The following is a 21576-nucleotide window of genomic DNA, read 5'->3' on the forward strand; positions in this document are numbered from 1 at the left end:
CTTTGCATCCTTTGCAAAAGATTTTCATAATCTGCCTTCGCTTGCCTAAACCCCTTTTTGACTTGATTACAAAGTAGCTTGTATATACCATAGGCTTCTGTGTCGCCTGACAATTTATGTGCGTACAATGCATTTTTCTTCTCTGCCACAAGTCTCATTAGTTCATCTGACATCCATTTGGGCCTGAACCTAGAGCAGTATTTCTTAGTTGGAACAAAAAGCCTAGTAGCTTCCAAGATTACTTCCTTGAATGCTTCTAATTTAGAATTTGCTGTTGGTAACATCATCAGTTGGTCCCATTGTATAGAACCTAAAAAATCTCTGAGACCACTGTTGTCGCCTTTATGAAAGCAAAAACCCTTCCCTTTACCTCTGATGGTAGTTATATCTTTAAGTAAATTCCACATCAGTACACTGTGATCAGTGCCTCCTAGTGGTTCCTTTATCTGCAAATTCTTAATGCATGAATAAATGCTGCTGATAATCAGATCAAGAGTGTTACTCCCTCTTGTTGTCTCTCCAACATGCAGCTGAAGAAAACGATCTTCCAATAAATCCACAAAAGCCTTGCGAGTGTCCAACCCACAAGTTCCAGTCTATATCTGGGAAGTTAAATCTCCCCCCATTATAAGACACACTGATTTACTGGCCCCCTCTATTTCTCTGTTCATTGTGCTCATCAGTCATTTGGCCTATAACAAACTCCTATCCTCATTTTTGCTTTTCCTAGTGCTTATATCACACCAAACTGACTCAACGTTGAACTGTCCATCTATGTCAACTGGATGCACTTCCTTATATTTTAATTAACAGCATAACCTCTCCTTCCTTCCTATCCTTTCTCCCCCAAATTCCAATTCTGCATCCCTCGTATCTGAATGGCACCAAGTCTCTGATATCCCAACAATATCTACCTTTGATGTCTTAACCAGCACTTCAAATTCATCAAATTTGTTTACTATACTCCTAGCATTGGTGTACATGCAAGTATACATGCACCTGTTCTTACTGTAATTCCTCTAATTAATCTAATCAAGTTACATGGCTTTGCTAAAGGTTTGTCAACAATAACCTGCCTTGATGCTCCAGATTGCTATGCTTCAAATATCAGTTATAGCATGCATCCACAACCATTTTGTTATACATTTGTTGTTTAAGATCAATAATCTCTTTCTTTTGTCAACTACTGACAAAAACAGTATTCCTTAGACATTATTTGTTATTTTAAAGATGGCTTCCATCATTTCATTAGAATTTGTTTCCTATGGCTGACCTGAACTGTCTGAAATATTATAAGTGCAGTTGGCAGATATACTATGAACCTAAACTTGGTAACATTGTTAATGCTTATGTGCAGTGGCATTTGTTCCATGGGGCACTTTGTTATGGAAACTTAACTCTGGTTTCGTGATCATATTACGAAACTTTCCATTTCGTAATATGATCAAATATCTTCATTTATTTAAATATGATGAAGAATTCCGAATATGCTATTAAATATTAAATTTTTACCATTTTAAATAGATGCCTGCAGGCATTGGTATTGTTTTATTAGTTTTAATTTTCTTAAAAAGTACATCAGATTCCCTTAAAGCAAACCAAATTTTATATCTCTTCCCCAACTTCACAGATCTGTGGATCATGTTTCTACAACTAGTACCGTGGAGCACATTATTAGCAAAAGTGCTTATAATTTCTGTACTTGATTTTAAAAAATTCAAACCCACTAGACTCAAAACTAATATTTTAGTCCTCTATGATTCAAATTAACAAAGTTTTACTGTATATGTATTATTCTTTTAAATGCCTAACATGCATTTCTATAGAAAATTTTAAATATTTATTGTTTTATTCTATTTACCACATATAAAAACAAGTAATAAAAAAAAATTAAAAACACGAATTACATTCAGCTTAGCTTTTAAAAAACAATTTAAAAGAAATATATATCTATATACCTAGAGAAAACAAAAGCAATTTGCATTTAACATTTTAAAAGAGTTTTACACTTTCTTTTTTTCCTTCTTCAATTAAGCTGGTATTCTTTTTTTATAAATTTAATCTTTTCTAAAATGTATTACCCCCCCCCCCCCACCACCCCAAACTCTTCAAACAAGCATTTTTTGAGATCAATTACTTTATCTTTCTTCAAAATCTTGACTTGATTTTTAAACAAAAAAAAAAAAAAAAAAAAAAAAAAAAATTATGAACCTGATTAAAAGCTTCCTGGTTCTTTTGTTAAAATTAGAGTCCCTGGATGTTTCATACAGACATATAAAACAATTACCTTATAAGGTTATCAAACTGATTACAACTTTAAAAAATAAATAATTAGAAATGCAATAAGATAGCAATACTTCAAAAAAAAAAAAAAACTTATTCTATTATAATCTAAATACTGGCCCCCCCCTCTCTCGTAGACAGCATTGGTATTTTAAAGGGTTTAGGCTAAAAGAATATCAAAATATTTTACATATTCTTTTATACCAGTGAAAACATTTCTGTCACAGTCTTGTGCATGAAAGAATGTTTAAAATTTCTAAAATGTCAGTTTTCCATTTAGGAAGACTTATCAAAAAATTGCAGAGAACAGATTCTTCCCTCATACTTTTGAAAAACAGCAACAAATAAAACACCATTTTGTTGATATATGAAAAAGTTTCTATGTAGTTAAGGCACAATAATTAATTGACAAAAAGAAAACTACATGCATGGGAAAAGCTTGCTGCTGCTTGCCCACATGAGAGCAGTAATTCAGATAAGTAACCATTGCTATTGGATCATTCAAAATTGCCTATCTTCTGTGTTTCAGAAATGAAATATATATATATATATATATATATATATATTTTTTTTTTTTTTTTTTTTTCCAGAACATAAATAAATTTTAAAAATATACATTTTCTACAACATTTTAACATTTCAAGAATGAAAGTGACAAAATGCGTTGATATGAGGAATGATTTCAATGTCTATACAACAGTGAAAATAGTACTAGTATCACTAAATGTCCTTAGAATATTTTTAGAAGATTGTGATGACCTTGGATTTCTTTTCTTATACTTGATCTTTTTCACATAAGCTAGTACCATATCCAAAATACGTTTTGGCTCAATTTCCTTGCTTCTATGCTGATAAACCTAAAAATTACAGATAAATACGTTATTTTATTTTTTTTTTTGACAACTACAAACTAAGCAAGCTGAAATTTGATATACTACATAATATTAACCAAATAATTAAATCTCACTCCTCTTTTCTGTGGGGATTTAAGTAATGCTTAAAAGTTGAACACAAAATAAGTAAAAGCTATAACCAAAATGTCAGTTTTTTCCCCTGAGTGAAACTAAATTGGAGCACAATGTTCTCAGTATTGAGAACATTCTATTTAAGAATCCTGTTATCAGAAAATATATTTTTGAGACAAAAAAATATAATTCAATAAAAGGCTTTATCTGTGCTGTTTGACAGCATTTACCCTAAAAATAGAGGTGATAATTAAAACATGAATCTAGGTTAGAATCTCAAAAGGAATAATCTCCACAGAAATGCAGTATATTGTGCATCTACTTTGTATAAGTTGCACTATAAATTTACCATTGATATTTGCACAATTTTATTTTTGTGCTGTGATAAACTTTGAAACCCTTCATTAAGTTGTGTAAATAGGAACACACACATGTAGTAGTAGTAGTGGCATGTAATGCAGAAAGCAAGTGTATGAGCTTATGCAGCATCAGCCAAAAAAAAAAAAAAAAAAAAAAAAATTACAAAACAAATCCCTCTAAATGTTCGTCCAGTTCCTCCTTAAATTTTAACCACCCGCTGGCTAAAGGCAAATTTCTGCACATCTATTCTACATCTGTCTTTCCTTAATTTGAATTTATGCCCCCTTAGGTTCGTAATGTGAACAAGTGGAAGAATTCCATCAGAATTCAGCGTGCTCAACCCATTCAAGGCCTTATACACCTCAATCAGATCACCTCACAGGTGCCTAGTCTCCAGCCACTGCAATTTGCAGAACTTAAGCCTCTCTTGGTAAGAGGATCCCTTCATTCCCCTCACCAATCTTGTTGCCCTTCTCTGTACACGCTCAAGTAAATCTACATCCTTCCTAAAATGAGGCCTTCAGACCTGTACGCAGTACTCAAGGCGTGGCCTGACCATTGTCTTATACAGAGGGACAATCACCTCCTTTTCCCTGCTAGCAAAATTCCTATATATCATTGACAAAAACCCCATGACCTGCCCTGGCAACTTGTCTGCATTGCTCAGAAAACTTTATATCTGACTGCACGATTACTCCCAGATCCTTTTCATTTTCTACCTCCTTAAGTGTAGTACCACACAGTGGTACTACACTTAAGGAGGTAGAAAATTACTTCTACCCATATGCAGTACTTTGCATTTTTCAATGTTAAACTTCAGTTGCCACTTCTCAGCCCATCCGCCCAAATTTTCTAGATTCTGTTGCAGTAGCACACTGCCATTACTGTCATTAACAACCCTGGCAACCTTTGTATCATCTGCAAACTTCGACACTAAGCCTGATATACCTTCATCAATATCATTGATAAATATATAAAACAACAGTGGACCCAACACCGAACCCTGCAGGACTCCACTAATAACATTAGTCCACGAAGAGCATGTGTTCCTATTTTATACTATATTCTTAGGTTTCTGTTTTTTTCTACATACATTTTAAAGAAGAATGTCCTTGTAATGTGTAAATAATATGCAAATAGTCTTGTATATGAATCAGTCTTTGAAGTTGGTCATGAATGTTTTTCCAGTGATGACAACCAGGCAGGTTTTAGCACATAGTTTTCAAAAGCTAAAACACTGATGGAGATGACACACAGGATATGTAAAATGTGTATGTTGAATTTCGGTTTCACCTCCACCTTAATTCTAGCATATCCTCCATAATGCATCGTCAGTGCAAAATATATATCTACCATGGCAAAAATTCAAAGTTACACTGACTGTGGTCCTGGGGTAATGGCATGGATACAAATTTGCACATTGTGGGATCAAGCCCGTACACTGCCTCAAAAAGTGCACAGCCCATTGTTAGCTGCTGCACCGTTTTATGTAAAATATCCTAGCCTTTGCCTTCCAGTATATGAATGGATATTTATTTATTAAAATACTTAGTACACTGAATGTGACCAACCATGGTGAACCATTACAAGCAAAGGGTTAGGATATTGGACTAAAAAAAAAAAAACCCCGATCTTCTTGAAAAGTTCCAAGGGCAGGCAACCTGCTTCATCAGATCTGCAAAAGGGACATCTTTATGAGGAAAGACTGAATGTGTGGGTTAGAGCTTGGCAGCTAGGTTCCTTAGAGGAGATGTGATTGAGATCTGCAAAGCTGTGAGAGGATATAGTAAAATGAATGAAGGCAAAATGTTTACTATTATAAATGACCTGAGAGTTATTACGTAGTCAGACATGAAGTTCTCTGAACTGTGGAGACAGGCTGCCAGGACAATCCATGGGGTTTTGTCAGTTATACACAGGAATTTTGCCAGCAGGGATAAGGAGATGATTATTCCATTGTAAAGGCAATGATTAGGCCACATCTTGAGTACTGCATACAAATTGGGAAGCCTTGTTTTAGGAAGGATGTGGATCTATTAGAACAAATGCAAGAAAGGGCAACGTGATAAGTAAGCGGAACAAAAGGGTATTAATTTCAAGAAAGGTTTCAGTTCTGCAAATTGCACAGTCTGGAAACTAGACACCTGTGAGGAGATCTAATTGAGGTGTTCAGGCTTTGGATTGAGCAAGCTAAGTACTGATGGCACTAGTTCTCTTGCTCAGACAACACGAGAGGGCATAAATTTAAATTGAGAAAGACTGATTGTAAGACAGAAGTGCAGAAATTTGCTTTCAGCCAGCGCAGGTATTTGATCATTGGAATAAATTTCCATCTGGTGTTGTAGAAGTGGATAGTTGATTAAGTTTAAAGAACTAAAAATTACACTGGCCAACATAATTTTAACCTCCTCCAATATATATCAGCCGACCAGGCTAGCCGGGTGGGTAAAGTGCCTGCCTGGCAACCCAAAGGTCGCGGGTTCGAATCCCGCCTCGGGCTTGGATCAAAGTACTGCAAAAACCTTGGGAGGTGCATTATGGCCACAGAAGCCGATGCGACAACTACCAAAAAAAAAAAAAAAATATATATATATATATATCAGCTCTTTGCAATCAATTTTTATGTAGATTTCGAAAGTAACTGTTAAACTTTCACATCATGTCACAATATTTACATATACAGGTTTCATGTTTACCCATAATACAGGAAATTCAAGGAAGTAGATCTGACACTGATCTGTGTATTACCTGCAAGTAATGTCTGTAACGTTATGGATGGTTAACATGTTCAACCTTGTCTGTCTGCCTCCTACTTCTCTTTTTCAATAACAGAAAGGTAGTTCCAGTCTGAGTACATGTACATTACATTTTATCTGCATATCCATTGCATACTGTTTGTTTTTTCTGTATTTTGCTTACCAATGTATTGCTAAAATGTTAAAGCAGAAATAAAAGAAGTGCCTTTATCATTCTAACAGTTTTTGCTACGTGTGTGGATGATTTACAACAAAAACTCAGAGAAAGAAAATCTACAGTATTACTAAATGTGTATATTCTTTGTATTTTAGCTGCAAGATCAGAACAGAACTAGGGCTCCACATATGTGCTGTATTACCTGCACCACAAATCTGAGTACATGGCTAACTGGGAAAATTAAAAGTGTGATTTTGCTGTTCCTATGGTGTGGTGAGAACTGTTCAACCACACTGATGACTACTATTTCTGCATGACAAAAATATCAGGGATGTTCAGAACAAACATGCACAGCATCAAGTATCCTAACATATTTGCAACACGGCCTGTTTCACATAATGAAGACCCACTATTACCAGATCTCCCAAAATCATGGGATGATGGAAGCAGTGAGAAATATAGCAAGGATTCTTGTGTTGCAGACTTTGCTGGACTGTCCATGTCAACAGATTTGGACTACCAACTAGAAAATTATAACATGACATACTTAATTAAGCAAGAAGAATTGACTGACTTAGTTTTGATTTAAACTTATCTAAAGGGTAAGCAGAACGTGATTCTAGGGTATTACTTGAGTGGCATGGTGCATAGGTAAACTGTGTTGTTTGAAGATAATAAAGCACTCAAAACCTAAATTGGTATAATTATGTTTACAGGTAGCTCTCGACTTTAAAATTTAATTTGTTCCTAGCGTGCACTCCGTAAAGTGAAAACTCCTAAAGCAGGAATTAATTTCCCTTAGACTAAAATATGAATAGCAAGTGCTTAAAAAACGGTACTCACCTTTGAATAAATCTGCAATAATTTTTTGAAAAGAATGGTAATTAAATCATTTAGGTGAGGAGGTAGAGTGAAGGAAATCCCTTAACACCCCCTTTAATTTCCTTCACTCTACCTTCTCACCTAAATGATTTAATTACCATTCTTTTCAAAAAATCATCTAGGTGAGGAGGTAGAGTGAAGGAAATCCCTTAACACCCCCTTTAATTTCCTTCACTCTACCTCCTCACCTAAATGATTTAATTACCATTCTTTTCAAAAAATTATTGCAGATTTATTCAAAGGTGAGTACCATTTTTTAAGCACTTGCTATTCATATTTTAGCCTGATTATTCAAGGTATTATAAGATTTCTATAATTTTTTAGTAATTCCCTTAGACATAAGGTTAAAAATAGGGGTTACATTCACAACAATGAAATTAGTTAGCTAATTAGCTTATGTTTAAACAATGATTGATTTATTGAAAGAAATGAAAACATAGCCTGTAAAATCAAGCAAATTATAATAATAGAGACATTATTTACGACTTACAAATGTTAAAGAATGTTTATTCTTCATCATCATCAACTAAATGCACACTCGGTGATCACTCATTATTGGCTCGGCACTCGTTGGTTTGTTGCACAAGGAGTCATCTTCTTCAGAAATGTTTCAAGAGGTGTTTATTTCCAAGATAATCTTCTCTTTTAATTATAAATTTCACAAATGCATGCATAAGCATTTTTTAATGACACACAAAGTGCAACTAACACGATTCACGTGGAGTAACAAGTTTACGAAACTTAAAAAAAAAAGGAATGAAGAGAAGATTCTGAAAATTTATTTATGTTTTTTATACGATTAAAGATTTCAGTAGAGGGCAAACACATTTCACCATAATAACGTAAAAACCCACACAATTCCAGCTATCGGTATTTTCACAAATGCAATATCAAGTTTACTACCCATTTATAATTGATTGCAGTAACAGAAAAGCCCAATAAACCAGAAAGTGCAAATTGTTTTTATTGTTTTATGGTTGTCACAACAATAAAAACAATTTGCACTTTCCAGTTTATTGATATTTTTCTAAGCACATTTCCAGAAATGTGCTTTAGAAAAATATCACAAAGCTGTTCAAAATTGGTTCTTAGAATGGAACATACGATAATGATGAAAGTGTAGTGCATTTTAATGATTTGAATTGGTAACTAATACAATTTACAAACCACGCTCACGACCTTTTATATGGCATTAAGGTCACACTCGTGACCTTAAAAATGACATTTTAGAGAGATAAATAGCTTTGTTATACAGTGAAAATTTCAACTTCTGAGATTTTTTTTTTTTTTTTTCCCCCTTTGGTAGATATTGGCACATCAGCTTCTGTGGCCATAATACACCTCCCAAGGTTTTTGCAGTACTTTGATCCAAGCCCGAGGCGGGATTCGAACCCGCGACCTTTGGGTTGCCAGGCAGGTGCTTTACCCACCCGGCTAGCCCGGTCGGCACTTCTTCTGAGATCTTAAAAACAATGTGTTATTGGGTTCACATTACGATAATTTAACGATACGATGGTGTCTCTAGAACTGATTAATATCGTAAAGTAGAGTACACTGTATTGTACAGCTATGCACGTGGTTTGGAATGTGGTATTTATGAATGTTTTAACATTCATTTTTTGCAATTAATGTTCATATTTTCGATTTTGTTGATACTTGATACTTGGGGAAAAAAACTCGTAAACCCGGGAACTTGTACAGCGATAACTCATAAAGTGAGAACTGCCTGTATTTCCAAATTGGAAATATGAACATAATGGAGTCAAATGTTTTGTGGCATTTTCGTACAACTTATTTGGTGACAGCTGTCTTTACAATATTACTATCACAAAAAGTCACAAGAACTGTTTTTATGGGTGAAGAGAAATCACCTTTTATGATGGTGATATTGCAAAAACAGCTGTCACTCAAGAAGTAGTAAGAAAATACCATGAAACATTTGACTCCATTATGTCCATATTTCCAAATCAGAATTTATCATCTTCAAAAACTAGTCTTGATTCTAGATTACAAGAGTGGAAGTTACTTGAAGAAGGAACTAAAGACAATATCGAAAAGATCACAAAGTATCTACAAAATATTTCATTACAGAAGACAGTCTGTGTTTCTATAAAGACATTAGTGATCTTCTGAATGAACTGGACATTGAACACAATCCCAACAAATGGCATATATTTATTGAAGCCTCAAAATTAAGTTTAAGAGCAGTTTTTTGCTATACAATGGAAATGTATCCCCATAGTCAGTATTAGTATTAATATTAGTAATGGCACGAGGTGCACTAGACAAAAATAATAAAAAATAATTATAAAATAAAATTAAATAAACAATTAAATAATAATAAGAGAAAGGGAAACAGACAAACTGTGCATTTCCTTCCTCCCATATGTAATTATCCAGCTGACCTTTGAATTTCCCCAAACTGTCAGCCTCTACCACCCATGGAGGTAACGTATTCCAGTATAACTCGCTGGCTAAAATAAAACTTCCTGCAATTCAGTCTAAACATCTCTCCCCGTAACTTGAATTTATGTCCCCTAGTTCTAAAATCATTTATAACTGTGAAAATTTCATCCTCATTCATTTTACTATTGCCTCTCAGAGCCTTAAACACCTCAATCAAACTGCCTCTTAGGTGCCTAGTTTCCAAGCTGTGTAACCCATACATTCAAAGTCTTTCCTCATAAGGACGTCCTTTTACTGATCTCACCAGGTGAGTTACCCATCTCTGGACCCTTTCAAGAAGCTCGATGTCTTTTTTTTTAGGTGCAATCTCCACACCTGAACAAAGTATTCCAAGAGTGGTCTAACTATAGCCTTATTAATGGGATTATGACATCCTTATGTCTACTAGCAAATATTTGATAAATCATCGACAGGACATCATGGACCTTTTTTGCAACCAGTCTACAATGCTCGGAGAACTTCATATCTGACCACATCGTAAATCCCAAGTGTATAAGTTATTTTGGGGTTATTGTTCTCTAGATGCAATACCTTACATTTTTATTATTGTGCATGATAGAGCGAAATGGAGACAGAATAAATAATGACAAGTTTAATATTAATTGGAAAACATACATATATTAAATTAAATACATACAAAAGCTTTCGGTTAGTTTGTTAATCTTAATCTGTCAAACTGACAGTTAAGAGTGGGAACATGAGGGCGTGTACTGCCAGTCATGTATATGAACTGCATGATGTTGCTTGTTGTTTGGTTTTTAGGAGCATTAGCAACTAAGGCCATATTGCTCCGGGAATATGCGGTGGTCATTCCCTGACCTTACTGCATCCTCCGTATTTGGTGGTGATGGGATTGAACCCCGGTCTAATCAAGAAGCGTGTGTTACGCACTGCTGCTCCTTCCCACCTGGCTATGGAGGTGCCCACTGCGTGATGTGATGGTTAATTGTTGGATGTTGAAGCCTGTGGCTGTGACACATGTGAACGTTGCCAACATTTTCATTCATCAAAATGGGTACCTTACATTTTGCTGGATTAAAGCATAGCTGCCTCTTTTCTGGCCATCCCTGAAGTCTATCTAGGTCACTCTGAAGAAAGAAGCTCTGCTTGGCAGTGATCATTAATTACTCTACCAATCTTTACATCATCTGTAAATTTACACATCACACCCTCTATTCCTTCATCGATATCATTTAAGGAAATCAAAAACAACAGTGGTCCCAACACTGATCTTTGGGGAATCCCACTTCTTACATTAACCCAATCTGAGGAATAACCATTCATTTATCACAACCCTCTGCCTCCTGCCCCGAAGCCATCCTACTATTCATCTAAGGATTTTCCCTGTAATTCCAACCTGTTCAAGCTTATAAAGTAACCGCTCATGTGGAGTCAAATGCTTTGTTGAATAAACAATGTCGAAATTATTTCTTAAATCCAGTTCATGAGTGACCCTATCAAAATAGCTAACTAGGTTTGTTAAACGTGATTTTCCCTTTACAAAATCATGCTGCGTATCCTTTAGTTCCTCTACTTCATGCTGCTGGCTTAAAAGAAACGTATGAAAGTATATCCATGATACTGAGTGTAATAAAGTACTTTGACTACTTGGAATTGTCTGGGTGATATTAAGGTAACTGGATTACTCACTGGTATACAGGGAGGTTTAACAACATGTTTTCTATATTTGTGGGAAAAATCATGCAACAAAAAAAAATTTTTTTTTTTGTTTATGAGTTTTTTATTAAGTGCACACTGCACTAGATATTAAATTGAAATAGAAAAATGCACATTTTATATTAAAATATAGCTGTAGGATTGCTTATCCATGCAGTATACTTTTAACATTATCTTACCTAACATTTTTCTGTCTGTGGATTTCTACTTGGATATTCTATTAGACATTACATGAATTTGATTGTTTCAAGATACTGTTGCAGACTTTCAGAAATGCTGAGTCAAAGTTTTATTCATAGCAACTGCTCAGCTGTCTAATCTTGGCTATCAGGAGAATATCCAAAGCTTCAACAAGAAAGAAAAGATCTGAACTCAGTTTGATTTTTATTAACCTGGCTGAATATTCTTTGTCAGTATTGCTATAAGGATTTATTAAAATGCCAAGTATAACTTGGGTAAATTACTTTCATTTCCCCAACCAAGAACCACTGGAAATCAATTCTTTCTTCTTTCAAAATAGTGCATGTTAGGTATTCACACTGAAATTGACAGAACTGATGCTGTAAAACATCTATTTCTTTATCTTTGATGACCAGTACTGGAAACTTTTTCACAAAAAATTTGAAATTTGAAAATGATGTGCTACCAGTTAATGAAATTTGTGCTAACCCAACATTTAAAAGAACATTTTTCAATGGGAACTTGTGCACCATGCAGTCTCACACAGCCATAAAGTACTTCCTCACTGAGCAAAAGAACAGAATATTCCCCTCTTGTTTTACTCTTCATGACCTTGGCAGTAGAAATGTCTATGACTAAGTTATCATTCTTCTCATTTAATCTGCTATGGTAATCATTTTCCAAAATGAAGTGGAGATTGATTTTAAAACTGTTAAAAACACAAATTTCCACATAACACTATTGGAACAAATTCAAGGAAGAATTACAAAAACTGTTAGAGGGGGATGTACAGGTGATATGGGAAGCATTGTTTTTTGGGGGTTTCATTTTTTTAACTGATGCTGTATAAGATTGTTTTGTTGCATCATTTGCCACCATAAATACTAACAGTCATAAACATATCTAGGAGTAATGACCCTAAGTATGCAACTGTGGGGGTATGTTAGACTGAAGAGCTATGTGCCAGACAATTTTTTGAAAGAATCCAAACTGCTTTCAGGTTATTCAGAAGATATCCAGTAGTGTACCTGTAGAGTGACCTTCCAAGAAAGTGGACTCTATACTGGCACTAAAGGGAAGCTGCTTTCAATGTGATGATTTTTATTATTATTATTACAAATGATCACTACAATTAGTACTACCTCTCTTTCCTTATCTGTGCAATTTTACTATCAATGCCTATCATTTTTGTTCTTCCAAAACCATATTTTTTGCTATTTCACTATCAAGAAACAAATTTCTGGGAAAGTTTCTGAGGGAAAATGCAGGTGCATGAAAAATGCACCTGCATGATCAACACAACTCAGAGGAAGATTACGTTCTATGGCAAATGATACAAATAAACATTTGGCACACATGACATTGTCATTATGAAATGCTACATATATTTTTGCATTTCTTTCTATGCACTGCACATTGTCATTTTTCTTATTTGTGTGCAAACGTCTGATTACATAGTGTTTCTCTCCATTTGAAACTGAAAAATCATATCTACATGTGATAAAGGGCAGAAAATGTGTTACCTTTTTCATATTTTACAATACATGGAAAATCTTGCATATATGTCATCTGAAGTTTCATGTTGCATTCCTTTGGCATCTTATTAACTTTGCAACTACACAAGTAATATGAAATGAATTCTCATGACAGAGAATAACACTATTATCCCATGTTTCTGTTTTGCAATATAGACTACCACAGCACACCTGACAGTCACTTAATTAATGGAAGTAACAAGAAATTTCCAAATTTTTAAAAATAATTCCAATTCTATTTATTTTTTTTTGTGAAAAGAAACTTATGAAAAAAATTACTGCAAAAAAGTTAAAGAAAACTCTGTCACCACTATATATTATGATAGTGAGATGGAGAAGTGTCAGAGAGAATGAAAAAGAGATTCTTCAATCTAAATCCATAGAGTTGGCAGCTATGTTTTTTCATGACAAAACTGTTCTTCATAAACTGCAATTAAATACTTTTTTTCTACCACATAAAAAAAATAAAAATATACTTTTTATTTTTAAATATTATTTTAATGAAAATATAGCAAGATAAACACTGACAGTGATACACTCAGTAATATCTCACCTTTTGAACACATTTTCTCATTATTTCTTTGTACTCTTCTTTGGTTATTTCTTTTTTCAAGAAAATAGGTTTCAGGAATAATTTTACTTCCTTTGCAACTTGTTTCTGAAAGTCCAATTTTTCCTGATGCTACAATTAAAGTTAACAAATAAATTACTAACTTAAGAAATTATCATAATTTTTAAGTTAATTCAATCCTTTAAATATTCTTCCTTTATTTGTTAAAAGTAATCCTCCGACAATAATTTACAGTAAAAATTTACATAAGAATAGAAGTGTTAGTCTGATAGTTAAAATATTATTTTAGAGAAATTTACTAATTTTATAAACTGGTAAGATAACTTACTTTATCAAAACGTAACAGGTTAGTGCATCAACATCATTTTTATGTAGTGAATTAGCATAGTTTTTATCATATCTCATATTGTGAATACCTTCACAACAAGTTGAAAGCAGAAAGAATGATCAATTCTCAGAATGCTGTATATAAATGAAAAAAAAAAAAAGTCCATTAAACAAGAGAGAAGTGGACAGAACATATTAACAGTAAACATGGATGTGTTTTCCAAGTATTGAGCCAACAAAAATTTTCCTAAATGTCCTCTCTTTTGTACATAAAGAAAGAGTTCAAATTAATCAATGATCTCTGTGGTCTTCAACTTGAGTGATAGCACCAACCAGGAGAATTAAAGAATGCATTAAATGCTATCCTAATTTTAATATTGAAAAATAAAATTCTATAAGAGTTTAATGCTAAGTATACATATTCTGAAATGAGACAAGTCCAATCCAAATTTTAGTTCAGATGGTGACACTGACACACTGTTAACATCCCTCTACTATGCATGCTATTTAGCACCCAGTTGACAGACAAAGAATTTAACAGGATTTAGCATGCTATTATTAACACCCTTAGACAGAGAGGAGCTCACTATGGCCTGGAGATGTGCATTTGTGTCCTGAGTTCACAAAAGGTGACATGAGTAATTACAGACCTATTAGCTTAATGTTTGTTCTAGAGAAAATAACAGAGACTGGTTAAAGAAGTAATGCGAGACCATCTCTAGATAGGAATGCAATTAATCACAACATGGATTTGTTAAGGGGCAATCTTATCTGACTAATCTTTGCAGTAACAAAGGAAGTGGATGCAAAAAATAATTTTGATATTATATACTTGGATTTCAGGAAAAGCCTTGATATTGTTTCACTTATACTGTACAAATCTGAGCAGTGTGGCATTAAGGGCAAGTTACTGCTATGGTTGAGTGGGAGAAGACAGAAAGTGGTTATCAACGGGCACTGCTTTTCATGGAGTAATGTTATTAGTGGAGTTCCCAAGGTTCAGTAATGGGTCCATTGTTGTTTTAAATATTTATTAATAATACTGATGAAGGTATATCAGACAATGTCCAAGTTTGCAGATACTACAAAGGTTGGCAGAGTGGTTAAGGACCAAGGTAAGCTACTGCAATAAGATCTAGAAAAAGTAGGCTGATGGACTGAGAAATGGCAAATGAAGTTTAACAATGACAAATGCTTGGAATATTGTGTCAAGGTATTGCATATGGGTAGCAGTAATCCCAGATCAACATACCAACTGCAGTACCAACCAAGTCCCAGATCAATGTACCAACTCCACTCGGGGTAAATGAAATGAAAAAGACCTGGGGTAACAGTGCAGTCAGATACAAAGTTTTCTGAGCACTGCAGACATGCTGCTCAGACAGTTCATTGGGTAAATGATATACAGGAAATTTGCTATCAGGGAGAAGGTGCCAATTATCCCAAAGCAGGATGTATCTTGAGTACTACATACAGGTCTGGAGGACTTCCCTGCATCTGTTCCAGCAGTTCTACATTTTAGGAAGGATGTAGAACTGCTGGAACAGGTGCAGGGAAGGGAAGCAAGATTAGTGAGGGGAACATAAGGACACTCCCAACAAGAAAGGCTTCAGTTCTGCAAATTGCAGCATCTAGGCACCTGCAATATCTGATTGAGGTGTTTAAAGTCTTGAATGGATTGAGTACGCTCAATGTCAATGACATTCTTCCTCTTGCTGAGACTACACACATGAGGGGGCATAAATTCAAATTGAGGAAGGATAGTTGCAGAAATTTTCTTTCAGCTAATGGGAGTTTGATTGTTGGAACAATCAAAAAATCAACTGGGTAATTTGAATAAATTTAAGGAAGAACTAGACAAATTCTTAGAGGGCATCGAAGGGTGTGATGGGTAAGTTTTCTTTCTTTTTTTTTTTTTTTTTTGCTGATGCACTATAAGCTTGCTTTATTACATCATTTGTCACTACTAAACTGTTGCAAACAAGAATTTTTTTTTCTTGTAGCTGGACAAGTCTGTAATTATCAACAACACTACTTTGCCATGTACATATAAATAGTTCAATAATTTTATATTGTGAGAAGATATACTGTTTGCAGAAAAACTTAACCAACACAAAAGGGTGAACAATTTTTGAATTCTAAAGGCATATTTTGAAAAATATTTGATTGACAAATGTTTGCTCAACTGATGAAGTCAGCTATAATAGGTTGCAATGAGGGATTTACAGCATTTAAAAAAAAAAAAAAAATACACAAAGATTTTGGCACTCACTGTATAATTCAGCAACATCTTATTGCCAAAAGCTTAAGCCCATCATGCTTTACTTAAAAGATAAGTGCAATAAATATGATTAAAATCATTTCCAAGAATGATCAAAATAGTATTTCACCATAAAGAAAAACAAAATCGGTATTTAAGTTTGTATACTTTTAGTAGCTGGTGCACAGGTAAATCAAAATGGAGAACAATAAAAATTAAAGAACTTTGATTTGCATAGAGTAAAATCTGTCTTGAATTAAATTTTGTAATGGATATTAGCCATGGAGTGCCAGAAGCTTTCGCTGCACCAGAGGAAAAAAAAAAAAAAAGATAAGAAAACAGACAAATTATGCACTTCCCTCCTCACATAGGTAACTGTCAGCCTCAAACTACCTGCAGAAGCAACTTGTTCCAGTAACCAACAACTTGCTGGCTAAAAGAAAACTTTCTACAATCTAGTCTAAACCGCTTCCCCTGTAATTTGAATTTATGGCCCCTAGTTCTGGCATTCTGTATAAAATTAAAAATTTCACCTTCATTCATTTTACTACCCCCCCCCCCCCCAGCATTTTATAAACCTCAATCAGGTCTTCCCTAAGGTGCTGGTTGCCAAGCTCTATAGACCACATAATCAAAGTCTTTCCTTTTACAATCATTCTTTTAACGATCTCACTATGCAAGCTGTCTGTCTCTCTTATATTCCAAGTGCAGTCATACAACTACCTTATACAGTGGGATTATGACCTCCCTATCTCCACAGGCTACTGTACGATACATCATCTACAGGACTTTATGGACTTTACTGGCCACCTGTTTACACTGCTCAGAGAACTTAGTATCCACTTATATCATAACTGATGATTCAACCTAAGTCACTAAGTGTATAAGTTAATTTTGGATTGCTTTTCTCCAAGTATGTATAACACACTGCATTTTGCTGCATTAAAACATAGCTGCCACTTTTCTGACCATTCTTGAAGCTTCTTCAAGTCATCCTGAAGGAGTGCTGCTTGGAACCAATCATTAATGATTCCCCAATCTTCACATCACACCCTCTATCCTTTTATTGATGTTTATGAAAATCAGAAACAACAGTTCCAAAAATCGGTCCTTGGGGAACCCCAATTTTGACGTTACACCAATCTGAAAAATATCCATTAATAACAGCCCTGCAGTTCATCTTAGAATCTTGGCAGTAATCTCCCAACATATTACAGCTTATATTGTAACCTCTCATGAAGGACTGAGTCAAATGCCTTGCTACAATACAAATAAACTGTCAAAATCGTTCCCTACATCTAGCTTGTGAGTAACTGTGTCAAAATAGCTTAGAACTCTCTCTTCACTTTTAGAACTGCCTTTATGTATTGGCAATATATTGACAGTTCTCCAGTCCAAAGGAATCTCTCCCAAGTCCAATGATGCCCTCATCATTAACCTCAATGCACTCTGGTCGCCTCCCACAAAATTACTGAGTATATGCCATCAATTCCAGGAACCTTACCTAACTTTAGGCTCAAAATTTTTGTAATAAACAATCTGAAATTTCAGAATAAGTGCTAATTTCATGCTTGCCAGTTTCAGTTGTACAGCTTCTCCTCTCCTCACCATAACGGATTTTTGGTGGCAAAGATCAATGCAAAGTACTTATTAAATTCATCAGTAACCTTAATATTAGCTGGATTATCTAAGACATTCCCCACACCTTGTACATAAGGGTCCAATCTAAATTGTTTTCTTCTTCATATTCACATACGTTAAAAACTCATTGTCCTCATTCTTTGCTCTCATAGACAGTGCTTTCTCACACACGGCCTTGGTTGTCCTAGCCTTTTCTACAGTACTATTACAGATCAACTCGTAGCTGTTGTAGGCTTCAGTACTTTCATCACTTTGTAACTTCCCCATACCATCTTTTTCAGCTCTATCCATATTCATCCATTTTGCCATCCTCGTCATGCTTTATTTTCTTGATATATATGCATTCATTACTTGTGTGATTATTGGTTTACAGGTATTCAATAATTCTAATATATGAGCCGTGACAATAAATTTTCCAGACTGGTGCTGTTGCGTTCATGTTTGATGAGTTTGAAAAATAAATGGAGCAACATGTTGTGGTTCAAACTTCCTGTTTTGTTAGTAGTGTTAACACTCCATGTCACAATTTTGAAATGGAGCAACAAATGAATATCAAATTTTGCTTTAAACTGGGAAAATCTGCAACAGAAATGTATGAAATTTTAAAAACTGTTTATGGTGATGAAATGTTAAGTCACCCCAATGTGTTTAAATGGTATAAGCAGTTCAAAAATGGATGTGAGGATGTTCATGAAACCCAAGAAGTGCCGTCAGTCAACTTCCTTAAAATGAGGACAGAGTTACAAAAGTTCGAGTAAATTGTGGCAAGAGATTGTCATTTCATCCTCAGAATGATGTCTGATGAGTTGGATATATAAGGGGAAGACTCATCAAATTGTACATGAAGATTTAGATAAAAGGAAGGTCTGTGCAAAATTTGTGCCACACAGCCTCACTAATGAGCAGAAGCAACAAAGAGCATCATCATATGTAGAATTCATCCAAACTTATAAAGCCAATCCTAATTTCCTTGACTGTATTTTCAATGGAGATGAATGTTGGGAGTTTCAATACGACCAGATATGAAGTGAAAACAAGCATCAGGTATGCAATAAACTTCAAAATCATCGCCAAGGCCCAAAAAGTTTTGTTTCCAGAAGTCCAGGATGAAGTCAGTGCTGATCATGTTTTTGGATTTGACAAACAGGATCTGATTCACAATTCACAAGGAATTTGTGGCTAAAGGAGAGAGAGAGAGAGTGAATGCTGCATTCTATGTAAAGGTGCTTCAAAACTACTACAGTGAGGCCGCAATTCTGAGAGGAAGGCAGCTGGTTCTTGTTGCATGACAATGCCCCTTGCTCATTCTGCACTTGTTGTGAAGGTTAGTTTGTTATTTGTTATTTGGGTTTTAAGAACATTAGCAACTAAGGCCATATTGCTCCGGCATATGCGGTGGTCATTTCCTGACCTTTCCGCATCCTCCGTACTTGGTGGTGACAGGCTCGAACCCCGGTCTGATCAAGAAGCGTGTGCTAAGCACTGCTGCTCCTTCCCACCTGGCTACGCGTTGTGAAGGTATTTCTGATGAAACATGGTACTGTACAGCTCAATCATCCACGTGCTCTCCTGATCTAGCACTGACAGATCTCTTCCTCTACCCCAACGTGAAAATTATCCTCATGTTACAAGGTGTTGAAGACAAACAAAAAACATAACCACGTTTCTCTTTGAATGTCTTCACTAACTTTTTTCAGAAACTTTTACAATGTTGTAATAAATGCATTGAATCAGGTGGTGATTACTTTGAATAAAAATAAAACTACAGTTGAGCTCCTTCATTCATGTTCTTTTTATTGCACCAGTCCAGTAACTTTATTGCCACACCTCATATTCTCTCTGCCTCTGCAATCTATCCAATTCATGGATGCCATAGTTCCCTTTTCTGAAATTAAAATTAAAGTAGTTAATGCCTTTATACTACTGCAACATTTTTGTTTATCTTCCAACTAACAACTGCATAATCTCTGCCTGCCAATGGTTCCTATACTGTAAGCCCTGTGATGCCATCAGATTCGTGAGTAAATTATACATATTTTTTAAAGAAATATGGATAATTCTCAGACTTTTAGCAATATTTCCTACGCACGTTTTTTTGGTCATTCAATAGGTGTCCTTATCAGCATTTGCAATTACTAAAGTTGGTTAAAAAGAATCGTTTTTACTTGGTTCGAATAATTTAAAAAATTTAACACAGCTAACTTACAACTTCAAGGCAAGCAACACTCACTGACTGCAAAAATGTTACACTGATATTCATTGCCAAATTGGATTTGTTCTAACAAAATATCCCATCTTGCAAAGAGACTTGAAAGTGCATGCAGAGATGGTAATTCAATTCTTCGGAAATTCGCATGATTTGGATGTTGAATACTAAAAGATAATAGAAGTACTTCATGATGAGCAATGTAATGCCAATTTTGACCAATGTGGATAATGTAACTTTGCCAGAACAAAATCAGTTTGTTTGTTTGTTTGTTTGTTATTAGGAGCATTAGCAACTAAGGCCATATTGCTCCGGGATATGCGGTGGTCATTCCCTGACCTTTCCGCTTCCTCCGTATTTGGTGGTGACGGGCTCGAACCCCGGTCTAATCAAGAAGCGTGTGCTACGCACTACTGCTCCTTCCCACCTGGCTACAGAGGCGCCAACAAAATCAGTAGCAAGCTTCAAGTTTGTAAGGGTCAAAGAACCCTTACAAGCTCAAATCTTGCCGCTGATTCCTTGGTTAGAAGGCACAAAGAATGCAATAAAATGTCTGTCAGATGTATCTTTTAATATTTGTTTTGGAATTAATAAACATGGTTAAATTTGACATCTTTTTGAACATTTATTTTATCAAAAATTATATTTTTAAGTTGACAGGAAAAGTAGGTGATGAAGTTATTCTGAATCACAAAATAAAATAAAAGTGGGCAGTGGATCAAAAAGGTTGAAGACCACTAGTCACCAACAACAATGTCCCTACTGCAGGACTTACTTCTTTATTGGAAAGAAAGGGGGGGGTAAGTTTGTCAAACAGTCACCTCATTTTCAGCACAGGAATGGTGATGTTAACTTTTTTTTTTGATAACACAGACCACTCCTAATATCCTGTTTGCTTCAATGTCAAATTCTTATAACATTTTAAAGGACCAACAACAGATGTGTAAAAAAGTGAAACTGCTTTGGATGCTTATTTGGGAGCAATGTTTCATTCTAACACTTTCTGTGAATAACCAGACTTGAACCTAGCGAACAAGTTTATAATAAAATACTTTTAAGAAAGTATTTTATTACTGTAGTCTCAAGGGTATTTCCTTGTTTTACAAAAGTCTTTTTCTATATATATATATATATATATAGAGAGAGAGAGAGAGAGAGAGAGAGAGAGAGAGAGATATTCACAATTTGTGGATGAAGTATCTAGATCAGATTTCTGGGTGGGGTTGATTAAGGTATTTAAGGTTTTGAACAGTTTAACTACACTAAATGACTGAGATATTTTAGAATTAGAGACATAAATTTAAGGCAGA

The sequence above is a fragment of the Mastigoproctus giganteus genome, chromosome 14 (assembly GCF_048544385.1).
Source record: "Mastigoproctus giganteus isolate SK-2022 chromosome 14, ASM4854438v1, whole genome shotgun sequence".
Lineage (NCBI taxonomy): Eukaryota > Metazoa > Arthropoda > Arachnida > Uropygi > Thelyphonidae > Mastigoproctus > Mastigoproctus giganteus.